Below are 11,158 nucleotides of genomic sequence, written 5' to 3' on the forward strand. Positions count from 1 at the left end.
TGGTGTGAGGCAGGGTGAGCAGGAATGGAGGCACCCAGCTCGCTGGCCCTGCTACCAGTTCCCCAGAAGCCTGGGGACTTCTGCGAATTAGGGAGCGTTTAACATCTCCCGCTGATTATCCGTTGCCTGCTACGGTTGAGTGGGGAGAGGGGAGAGGGGAGATTGGAGCCCGGCAGCTTTGAAAGGCAATGCTGCTCCTTGACAAAGCCGGCCTGGGAAGGTTTCAAAGACAACTTCTGAGCAGCCCGCACGTTTTATGTTCACTAGATCCTCGCTTCCCAGGCTCCAAAGACAAACAGTGGGATTTAAGGGGTTTCTTCTCTTTTTGGAGACATTGTGTTCCGAGCTGAGCTTTCAGCTGAGGAGGAGGCAGAGCCAGCTGGGCTCCTTGCTCCACCACATCCACAGCCTAAGCAGAGCCCAGCTCCATCTTCTCTGTACACTGGGAGCTTCCCAGGGGCCCCCAGAAGCTTTGCAGCAGCCCTTGCCCCCAGGCTAGGTGACAGGGTGCCCCTGGCCAACAGGGGTGGGCAGTGAGGGGTACGGTCCAGGCACTGCTGGCCTTAAGCTTGGTGAGGACAGGACCCAGAATTCTTGTTTGTCATCATGTTCCCAGCACCTGGGTGCTCAACAAATGTTGACCGAACAAATGAGGAAGTGAAAGGATGAATGAGTGGGTTGATCACTTGCCGGTGGCTCCAGATCTGTCTCCTGTTCCCTGGCCTGTCTGGTGTTGCTGGGAGCTGCATTTCCCAGGCTTCCTTACCTTCTGGCTTTTACATTGGTTCAGCCAATCAGAGGAGGCACTGGAAGAAGGTGGATCGTGGGAGGAGGGGAAAAGCCAGGATATTTCTTCCCTCTGTCTGTTTCAGGCCATGTCCCTGCGGTTATCTGTGTCTCCTCTGGCTTCTGCTGATCAGCCCTGTCCTGCACCGCTCAGCTCCCTGTGGGGGGCCTGCAGTGGCTCCAGTTTCTGTCTGATGACCTCAGCATCGAGGCTCCTAGAGACATTGCCTCCTTCCACCCCCAGGAAGGGGACAACTCCCTGCTGTTGCTAATCTGGGTTGCTCTACCTCTTCTGTCACCTGTACAACCAAATCCCTTGTTTAAATCCCTCTGCTTGAAGGGCCTAGGGTGGTTTCTGTTTTCCCAGTGGACTCGGTGGAATGAAGAGTGAACATACTGCTTGCTCCCTTCAGAAAGAAGATTGTGTATGAGCAGCCTGGCCTGAGTGGGTTTGATCTGCCTGGGCCTGTGAATCTTATAGATGTGTGCAGCCTTGCCCTGGACAGGACACCCCATCCCGCTGCCAGGGCACATGCCTCTGCATGTGAGTGCTGCTCTAGCCCTGGGGACATTGCCCACCTATGCCAGTATTGTTCATTTCCTCTGAGCTTGGCTCTACTGCGTGATGCAAAAATATAAGACGTGGCCCGCCTCACACCCATTAGGATGGCTACTAGCAAAAAACCCCAAAATGACAAGTGTTGGTGAGGATGTAGAGAACTTGGAACCCCTGTGCGCTGTTGGTAGGGATGTGAAATGGTGCAGCTGCTGTGGAGAACAGTATGGCAGTTCCTCAAAAAATTAAACATAGAATCACCATGTGACCCAGCAATTTCACTTCTGGGCATATGCCCAGAAGAACTGAAAGCAGGGTCTTGAAGAGATATTTGTATACCCATGTTCGTAGCAGCATTATTCACAATAGTTAAAACACAGAAGCAACCCAGATGTCCATCAACAGATGAATGGGTAAGCAACATGTGGTCCCTACTACAATAGAATAGTCAGCCTTAAAAAGGAAGAAAATTCTGACTCACAACATAAATGAACCTTAGGACAGTATACCAAGCAAAAGCAGCCAGTCACAAAAGAACAAACACGGTATGATTCCACTTATATGAGGCAGCTAGAGTAGTGGAAATCATAGAGACAGAAAGTAGCGTAGTGGTTGCCCGGAGCTGGGAGGAGAGAGAATGGGGAATGATCATTGAATGGGTATAGAATTTCAGTTTTAAAAGATGAAAAGAGTTATGGAGCTGGAGAGTAATGATGGTTGCACATTATGTATTTAGTACACTTAATAATGGCTAAGATGGTAAATTTTATGTTATGTGTATTTTTGTGTTATACTGTATATACCACAATTTTTTAAAAGTGAAAAAAAAGCATAAGACATGGCATAAAGGCGCAGCAAGATACAAGGAGGAAAAGACCATCTGCCACCTGTCAGACCCTGGTCAGGCCTTTTAGCCTTTATCTCTGTGAATGACCACAATGACTCCGTTGGGCAGATCATCTTATCTGCATTTCATAGAGGCAGAGACTGAGACTCTGAGAGCTTAAATGACCTCTTTCCTCTCTCACAGCCAAATGGTCACTCAGTTCTGCCCATTCCATGTCACGCTTGTGTCTCTCCTCACCTGCATGCTATCCTCACTGCTCTGCCCACTGGAAGCACCTGAGTCCCTCGCCAGCCTCGGGACTGGTGTACCTGTCCCCAAGCTCATCTTCTCCCAACCCAACCTCCACACTCGTGCCAGGGCCATTTTCTAAAACACAAATTGAATACATACTCGATTGCTCAGCATCCTTCAGTAACCCCTGTTGCTTAAGGAACAAGGTCCAATCTCCCTGGCATGGCAGTCAGGGCCCCTGGGATCTGGGCCCAGCGCCTATCTCCAGCTGTGTCTCTTTGCCTCCCTCCACCTCACCTCCCCCACCCATAATTCAGCCCCACGAAGCCACGTGGAGTTTCTCCATTCACCCACATGCTAGAGGTATGCGTCCTAGCTTTGGGATGAGGTGTCCTGTCCTGGGCAAGGCTGCCACATCTGTAAGATTCCCAGGCCCAGGCAGATCAAACCCACTCAGACCTGGACGCTCATACAGTCTTCTTTCTTTCTCTTTTGTTTTCTCTTGAGATGAGGTCTCACTCTGTCACCCAGGTAGGAGTGCAGTGGTGCAATCATGGTTCACTGCAACCTTGACCTCCTGGGCTCAAGCGATCCTCCCACGTCAGCCTCCCAAGTAGCTGGGACTATAGGCACATGCCACCATGCCTGGATTTTTTTTTTTTTTTAGCTTTTGCAGAGATGGGGGTCTTGCTATGTTTCCCAGGTTGGTCTCAAACTCCTGGCCTCAAGCTATCCTCCTGCCTCAGCATCCCAAAGTGCTGAGATTACAGGTGTGAGCCACTGTGCCCAGCTCAGTCTTTTTTCTGAAAGGAACAAGCAGTATATCCACTTATTCATTCCACTAAGTCACATCTTGCCTTTGTGAGGGCTGTCTTCTTAGCCCCAAGGGCCCTTCATCCCCATATCCGTGGGAAGCTACTGTTTTTTCTTCAAGACCTGGCCTCAGCATCTTTCTCCCAGGATGCCTTGCACAGCTCCCTGGATGGAGGCTGTCTTCTCATTCCTGTTGCATTCATCACACCACGTTGCAATCATCTATTTATATCTTGATTTCCTTGCCTGGACAGCAAGTTCCACGAGGGCAGGAGCTATGTTTTATTCAGTCATTCATTTAAAAATATTTACTGAGCACTAATTTCATGCCAAATACTGTGCCATACCCTGAGATACTTGGCTCATGTCATGGAATATATGGTGTAGTGTGGAGTAATCACACCACAAATACATCTACTCTAGGTGATGAAGGAAAGGTAAAAGATGTGCCATCCCTGGTGTCTGGCACAGGTAGGAATGCAATGCATGCTACTTTTTGGCCTCTGCCCCATCCCTGGGCACCAGTGGATCCTAAAGGCCCAGCAGTTATAGTGCTGCTTCCCCACCGGCCTGTGAGTTTCCTATGGGAGAGACTTCGTCTCTTTGACTCGTGTCCCCAGAGTGTGACACATAGTAGGTGTATGATAAATGTAGGTTGAGATAAAGATGGAATTGCCCCCTTGTGTGTGAGTCAGGATGGGTCTTGCTATCACAAGGAGCCCAGGTCACCGGACAGTGGGGTCAGGGCTTTGGACAAAGCTGCCCTTCCTCGCTCTAAACACTCCCTTCCCCTTACTATGGAAAACAGGAAAACGGGAGTCCTTTCAACTCTGTTACTTACTAGTTGTGTGACCTTGGGTGAGTCATGTAACTTCTCTAAGCCTCAGTTTCCTCATTTGTAAAATGGACGTAATAGTAGTATTAGGTTGGTGCACATGTGATTGCGGTTTTTGCAATTAAAAGTAATACTATGTCATAAATTTGCTATGAGGAGGTTTGTCAATATACAGAAAGGATTAGCACAATGCCTGACACAGAGTACCTGCTCTATAAATATGAGCTATTGTTATTTTACTACCGGATTCCCAGTGAGTGCCCCGCTGTCATGCACATGCATCTCCCCGGATCCCATACCCGACCCAGCTCCCTCTGGATGGGCACGCCACCGGAGTCCCGTCTTTTCCTCTTGCTCAGAAGCTGTGGGTAACTGGGGCTTAATTAAGCACGCTTGACTGGGGTGTGATTAGCGGCTGCTGTATGAGTCAGCAAAGAGGGCTGGGGTGGGAGGAGGGTTGAGGGGGCTGGAGAGAAAACAGAGCGGTAAGAAGGCTTCTGGTGTCCGGGGCTGTATTTCCAGGCTCCACAAACATACTTTGTTCAACAACCAAGGGGGATAGAGTGAACAATCCCTCAGTCTCTTGAGTTCCTCTAATAGCTCTCACCAGACACCCCACCTTCGCACTGAGGGCTCTAGCTATTTCGTTGTACGACTCATTCGTTCTTTCCTTCGGCACATATTGCTTGCTTGCTATTGCTAGACATTGTCTGAGGTGCTGGGAACAGTGTAGTGGACAAATGGACACAGGTCATTGCCCTTATGTAACATACAGACTCGGGGAGGGCACAGATAAGTACACAGAGATTGTGATAGCCTTTGACCTGTGCCACCATTCATTGGAGGGAGCACACAGAAAACCCCAAAAGAGCTCGCTTTTCTTTCCTCTGGGTGTCCTGTCCTGCATAGCCTTCCACTATGCATTGAGGTGATATGATTTGCTTACCTGTCTCCCCCACCAAACTGCAGGCAGCTTGAGGGCATGGAGCATGTGATGTTTCCTTCCAGGTCTTGGCACAGCACTTGGAGCAAGTGCTCCAAATATTGGCTGGCTGATTGAATGAACCCCAGCTCAGGAAGCAACTGGCTACATGATTTCCTAGAACACAGTTTGGCAAACTGTAGCCTGGGGGCAGAACTCTGCCTGTAACCAGCCTATTTTGTGTAGCCCTTAAGCTAAGAATAGTTTCTACATTTTTAAAAGGTTGGATTATTTTAAAAAATCAAAGAATAATATGCTGTAGAGACGTATGTGCAGCCCGCAAAGCCTAAAATATTTACTTTCTGGCCTTTTGCAGAAAAAGTTTGCCTACCCTGCTCTAGAAGCCTGTCTGCACCTCGCTCGGTTTCCTCATCTATGAAACGCGAGGCCTGAGTTAGATGCCGCAAAGGGGCGAAGCGCTGTGAGTCTGCATCCCACAGTTCCCATCTTTGTCCTTGATTGTCCGTGTTGCACTCATCCCCATATTGCAGGCATCTTCTCTAACACCCCACGCACAGCAGGTGCCCAGGAGATGCCGGCTGGCAACGTGGGGGTGTGGTCACCTCCCTCCCTACGTCTCCCAGGAGGGGCAGAATTGCACAGCTCAGACAGGCAGAATGGAGCCCATGCTGGTCTCTGGAAGCTTCACCGCTTCCCAGTCCAGATCCTCTCTATTTAGGAGATGAAGCATCTGCAGGGCTCTGTGAGGAACCTCAGGGGCGTTAGCGATGCATACGGGGTTATGGTGGCTCCAGAGGGGTTCAGAGCCTGCCTCTGTTGCTGCACAGCTGTGTAAGCTTAGGCCAGTTACTTAGCTCTCTGAACCCCCCATTTCCTCAACTAAAAAATGGGGATCATAATTCACCACCTACCTTCTAGGGTTGCAGTGAGAATTAAGGGAGGCAATTAAACAGGCAGGTGCCTTGTAATTCTACAGGGCGTCCAAATGCTAGTAATGATTGTTACTGTTATCACAGGACATTATGGGGACTCAGCTTTGTTACTTGGTTCCACTTGATACAATGGAACACATCAAGTGGTTCTGTTAAGAAGGATGGTTTTATTCTTGAAGGTCAAAGTGGATTCTAAAGCTGCTCATCAGAAAGGCTCAGGATGAGTGGGGTCAGGGGTGGGGTGTTTGTGGCCCTGAGCTACCTCCTGCCTAATCTCTGCCTGCTCCTTCAGTTGTGAAGGCTGAGAAACACTATGGGAAGAGACTCGCCCAAAGTCTTGAGCCCCTGCAGACCTCAAGGTAGGGAATGGGGCTAGACCCACATGACAGTCTCAGCAAGCACCCCCCACCACCTCTGTCTGCTGGAGGGAGAGTTTGGTCCTGCTGCCTAGCCCCGCTGCCTCCAGCCACCACTCCCTGGTGGCTCATACTGTCACAGGCTACAGCTTCATCCCTTCACAACCTGGACTGACCTCTGTTTAGCATTTCCTTTTCGTTTCTTTGTTTCTTTTCTTTCTTTGTTTCTTTCTTTTTTTTTTCTTTCTTTCTTTCTCTCTCTCTCTCTCTCTCTCTCTCTCTCTTCTTTCTTTCTTTCTGGAGTTTTTTTTTTGTGCAGTGTTACTATCTCGGCTCACTGCAACCTCTGCCTCCCACCTCAGCCTCCCGAGTAGCTGGGATTACAGGCACGCACCACCACACCTGGCTAATTGTTTTGTGTTTTTAGTGGAGATGGAGTTTCGCCACGTTGGCCAGGCTGGTCTCAAACTCCTGACCTCAAGTGATCCTCCCGCCTCGGCCTCCCAAAGTGCTGAGATTACAGGTGTGAGCTACTGTGCCGGGCCAGCATTTCCTTTTCAATGAGCCTCTCCTGTATATCATCCTCTTTGTTTTCCACAAGAACCCTATGTGGTGGGAATATTATTTTCTCTATGGTATAGATGAAGATACTGAGGTTCAGGGAGGTTAGGTGATTTACCCCAAGGGAGTGTCCCAACTGGGATGAGACCTGGGCTCCTTTCTCTCAGGGCTTTTTCTATGGCACCAAACTGTCTTTCTTCACCTGCCTCGGTTGTCCTCACCCTGAAATCTGCCTTCTTGCCCCACCTGCACTCCTTCCCTTTGCCCCAGCTGACTCACAGACCTGGGAGAATCCCCTTCTCCGACCCACCTGTGCAGGTGTAGGTGCACGCCGGCCCCTGCAATGTAAACCTCCTGGACCATGGCGGGGCTTCAAGGCTATCCTTTGGCTGGCCCTGACCTTCTGGGATCCTGGGGTAGAGGAGGCTGGGAAGGTGCGAGCCGAGGGCACCAGGGAGATGTCAGAGTCAGTTACTATGTTGCGGACTATTCACGCTGCCTCGGGGGCTTGGGTGTCACACTGCATTAAGTGGGCACTCAGGGCTTACCCCCTCTAGCTAAGAGATTCAGCCCCACTTTCCCTTCCCCCTGCTTGAGACCACTCAGAAGCATTCTCTGTCCCTGGGGATGCAGTCAGGGCCTCCCGGATGCCCAGCCTTTGGGAGCTGCCACTCCAAAGGGATGAGTGTTCAATGTTGGGGGCGGGGATGGGATGCCTTTTCCCTCGACAGTTTCATCTGGCCTCCCCGGGGGACCAGGCTCCTATTTCATAGTTTAGTGGGGAAGAGTCCAAGCCTTAAGGACCCCTGTACGTGGGCTCAGCTCAAAGGTGGTGCTCAGCAGAAGCCCGGATGCAAGGGTGGGCTGCAATGGGGAGAACCTCAGACCTTGCTTCTGAAAGAAGACCCTCCTAGGCCTGCAGGGAGACCTGGCAGCCCATTCCTACCACAGTGGGCCCCACTCCACCTTGCTCATCTCCTGTTTTGTCTCTGCAACTTTTCCCATTTCCTCCGTACACAGCATCAAGTTGAGGCTGGAGGTTGGGGTGGCAAAGGTAGGGCAAAAAGGACCCATGTTCATACCCCTGAGGGAAGGGGTTTTGGGCTCTGTGGGGTGCCCAGCATGCAGAGTGAAGGATGGGAGCTGAGAGCATGAGCCGGGCACAAGCTGAGCCCCAGAGTGCAGGGGCCAGAGCTGCCCCACAGGGTCTGCCCAGCGCCCTCCCTTCTAGCTCTATTGCTCTGGACCTCACGGTTGCCCACCAGGACACAGGTCTCCCCAGTGCCCCCACCTCCCATCTTACACCCTGGCCCCCACAGCATCCACCAGGCTGCCGACACCCTAGAACGCTGTCCAGGTCTCCTCCTTGCTCCAGACCCTTCACTAGCTCCCTGTTGCTGACAGAACGACATCTGAACATTTGAGCACAGCACTCGCTGCCTGTCTGGCGTCATGTTCCCTGTGTTCCTGTACAGCCCGCCTCTCCCTCCTCCCCACACGAGGGCGGTTCTCTGGCCATGAACTTGTGCTGCCGCTGATGTACCATGCTCCCTTGGTTCTTGAGACCTTGGCCTGTGCTGACCCCTCTGCTGGGATTGGCTGTACCCCTTGGCCACTGAGAGAGATTCCACGCATTCTTTGTCTCTCCTCTGAGATCCACCTCCACTGAGAAGTCTCCCAGGCTTCTCCTCCACTGAGCTGGCCACACAGTTAGGCACATCTCTTTGTTTTAACAATTAACTGCTTGTGGTTTGGCTTTTTTTGTTGATGTTTCTCTCTGACCCTTGAGAGTGAGCCACTGAGAGTGGAAGCCATGTCCTAACCACCCCGGCACTCAGCAGTACAGCAGTAGCACTGTACTTGGCCTGCCCTGTGGATATTTAAATGTTTGGAAAATACATTTTTTAAAATTATTCTTTCTTTCTTCCTTCCTCCCTCCCTCCCTCCCTCCCTTCTTTCCTTCCTTCCTTCCTTCCTTCCTTCCTTCCTTCCTTCCTACCTTCCTTCCTTCCTTCCTTCCTTCCTTCCTTCCTTCCTTCCTTCCTTCCTTCCTTCCTTCCTTCTTTCCTTCTTTCTCTCTCCCTCTCTCTCTTTTTCTTTTGTAAAGACAGGGTCTTTTGATTTTGCCCAGGCAAGTCTTGAACTCCTGGCCTCAAGTGATCCTCCTTCCTCAGCCACTGTGTGAGCCACCACACCTGGCCAGAAAATGCTTGAATTCACAAACTCAATAATGACTGAAGTCATTGGAGAGGTACTTGAGGAGCTCTTCCCATCCCCCTGGTCCTTCCCCAATGTTCCTGACACCTCCCCATGGGACGTGGGAGACAGGTCTCACAGCGCACAATCCAGGCTGCCCTTAAAAGGGCTTGGAAACCAGATTCAGGTGCCCAGAAGAGAGCAGTATCTCCAAAGTGCTACTAGTTCTGCCCTTAGTCCTGTCTGCATCTTTCTCTGATATCCCTGTGGATAGCATGCTATCCAAATTTCTGACATTTAAGCTGAATCCAGCCTCAGAGCCAGCTCACTAAGCCCCAGTCTGAGGAGCTGCATTCTCTGTGACATCATCCTCCTCGACTGGCTCTTAAACTAGGTCAGGGCCTGCTGGCAGGAGCCGGCCAGCACTGATTGCCCAGCAGCCTGCCATGCGGTTGCAGCTTCTGGGTAGACAGAGCAGCGGGGCTGCTGAAGTTGACGGGGAGGTAACTGGGGGTGGGGCAGGGCAGGAGAAAGTCTAACACTGAGGCCAGAGCAGGTAGAAATGTCTTCCTTACCTCCCTTACTCCCATGAGTTAATTATTAATAGCTCATCAGTCATTCGTCCTTTCACTTGCTTATTCCACAAACAGGTGTTGGATGCGTGCCTTGCGTTAGGCACTGTACTAGGTGCTGCAGTAGGAAGAAGAGATCTTTGTCCAGAGAGGGAGAAAGACATGATGAATCACAAGTGGATGAGCCAGAGGATTCTCGGTATGTCCCAGGTTCCCTGGGCTGCCGGGGGGAGGAAACAATGGAGAGGATGTATGGAGGTCAGAAGGCAGCCACGTCCTGAAGACCAGGTGCACACACAGATGCAGGACCAGCCTCGAAGCCCACTTTTTCCGCCATGCCCCACTCACCAGTAAGAGACCTCCTCCCACCTCCACTGCCACCACTCTGGCCCCAGCCTCCTTCTTCTGTCTGGTGACTGCAGTAGCCTTTCCACAGAGCTTCCTGCTTCTACTCTCATGCATTTGCAGTGTATTCTCTGTATGACAGTGAGAATGATCTGGTTTTAAATATGTATTTTATTTTTAGTAGGTAATACATGCCTTTTATAGAAAATAAAATGGTTTTTTAAAACTCCAAATAATCAGAAACAGATCGTGTCACTCTTCTATTTAGGACCTACCCAGTGGTTTCTCACCTGCTTAGAACATAAACCAAATCTCCCGCCTGGTCTGCAAAGCCCCACTGTCCTGGGTTCATCCGCCTTTCTGACCTTGCCTTGCACCACTTGCCCCGCCCTGGCTATGAGCCTGTCTCTTCCTCAAACAGGCCAGTCTCCTTCTCATCTTCTGTGGCCTTGCATGTGCTGTTCCTGCTGCCCGGAATGCTCTTCCCCAGACCCCCGCTTGGCTGTTACTTCATGTCAATCAGAGCTCAGCTTAATGTCATCGCTTCAGGGAGGCCTTCCCTGATGAATAATCTAAAGTGGTCACCAGACACTCTATCCTATCACTGCATTTGTAAAAATAGCTTTATTGAGGTATAACTGACACACAGTAAACAGACGTATAACACTCCATTGGAGACATTTTGCAATATGCATATACCTGTGACCATCACCACGATCAAGATAGCAAGCATAGCCATCACCCCCACATGTTTCTTCATCCATCTTTGTAATCCCTCCCTTTCTCTCCACCCACCACCCCCCACAACCACTGATCTGCCTTCTGTCACTATAGATTAGTTTGCATTTAATAGAATTTCATATAAATGGAATTGTACAAGATGTCCTCTTTATTTTGGAGGGTCTGGCTTTTTTCACTCGGCACAGTAGAGATTTATCCATGCTGTATGTGTTGACGGTTTATTCCTTTACGTCTCTGAGTAGTGCTCCATTATATGGACATGCCACCGTTTTGTTTATCCACATTCACTAGCTGATGAACATTGGGGTTGTTTCCAGGTTTGGCTGTTATATGTAAGGCTGCATGAACATTTGTGTACAAGTTGGTTCTCTTTGGTAAATACCTAGGAGTGGAAGGGCTGTGTTATACTTAACTTTTTTAAAAATTGTGTTTTTTGAGACAGGG

At 50.3% G+C, this 11,158-nt stretch overlaps 1 long non-coding RNA gene across 1 annotated transcript; it reads left to right on the top strand.

Annotated features, from left to right (window-relative positions):
- The first annotated feature begins 6,553 nt into the window (after positions 1 to 6,553).
- On the top strand, positions 6,554 to 10,206 carry LOC144334476 (uncharacterized). The gene is made up of 2 exons (XR_013404343.1): positions 6,554 to 9,111; positions 9,707 to 10,206. It is a non-coding gene; the product is annotated as an uncharacterized LOC144334476 (long non-coding RNA).
- The last annotated feature ends 952 nt before the right edge of the window (positions 10,207 to 11,158 follow it).

The sequence above is a fragment of the Macaca mulatta genome, chromosome 14 (genome assembly GCF_049350105.2).
Source record: "Macaca mulatta isolate MMU2019108-1 chromosome 14, T2T-MMU8v2.0, whole genome shotgun sequence".
Taxonomy (NCBI): Eukaryota; Metazoa; Chordata; class Mammalia; order Primates; family Cercopithecidae; genus Macaca; species Macaca mulatta.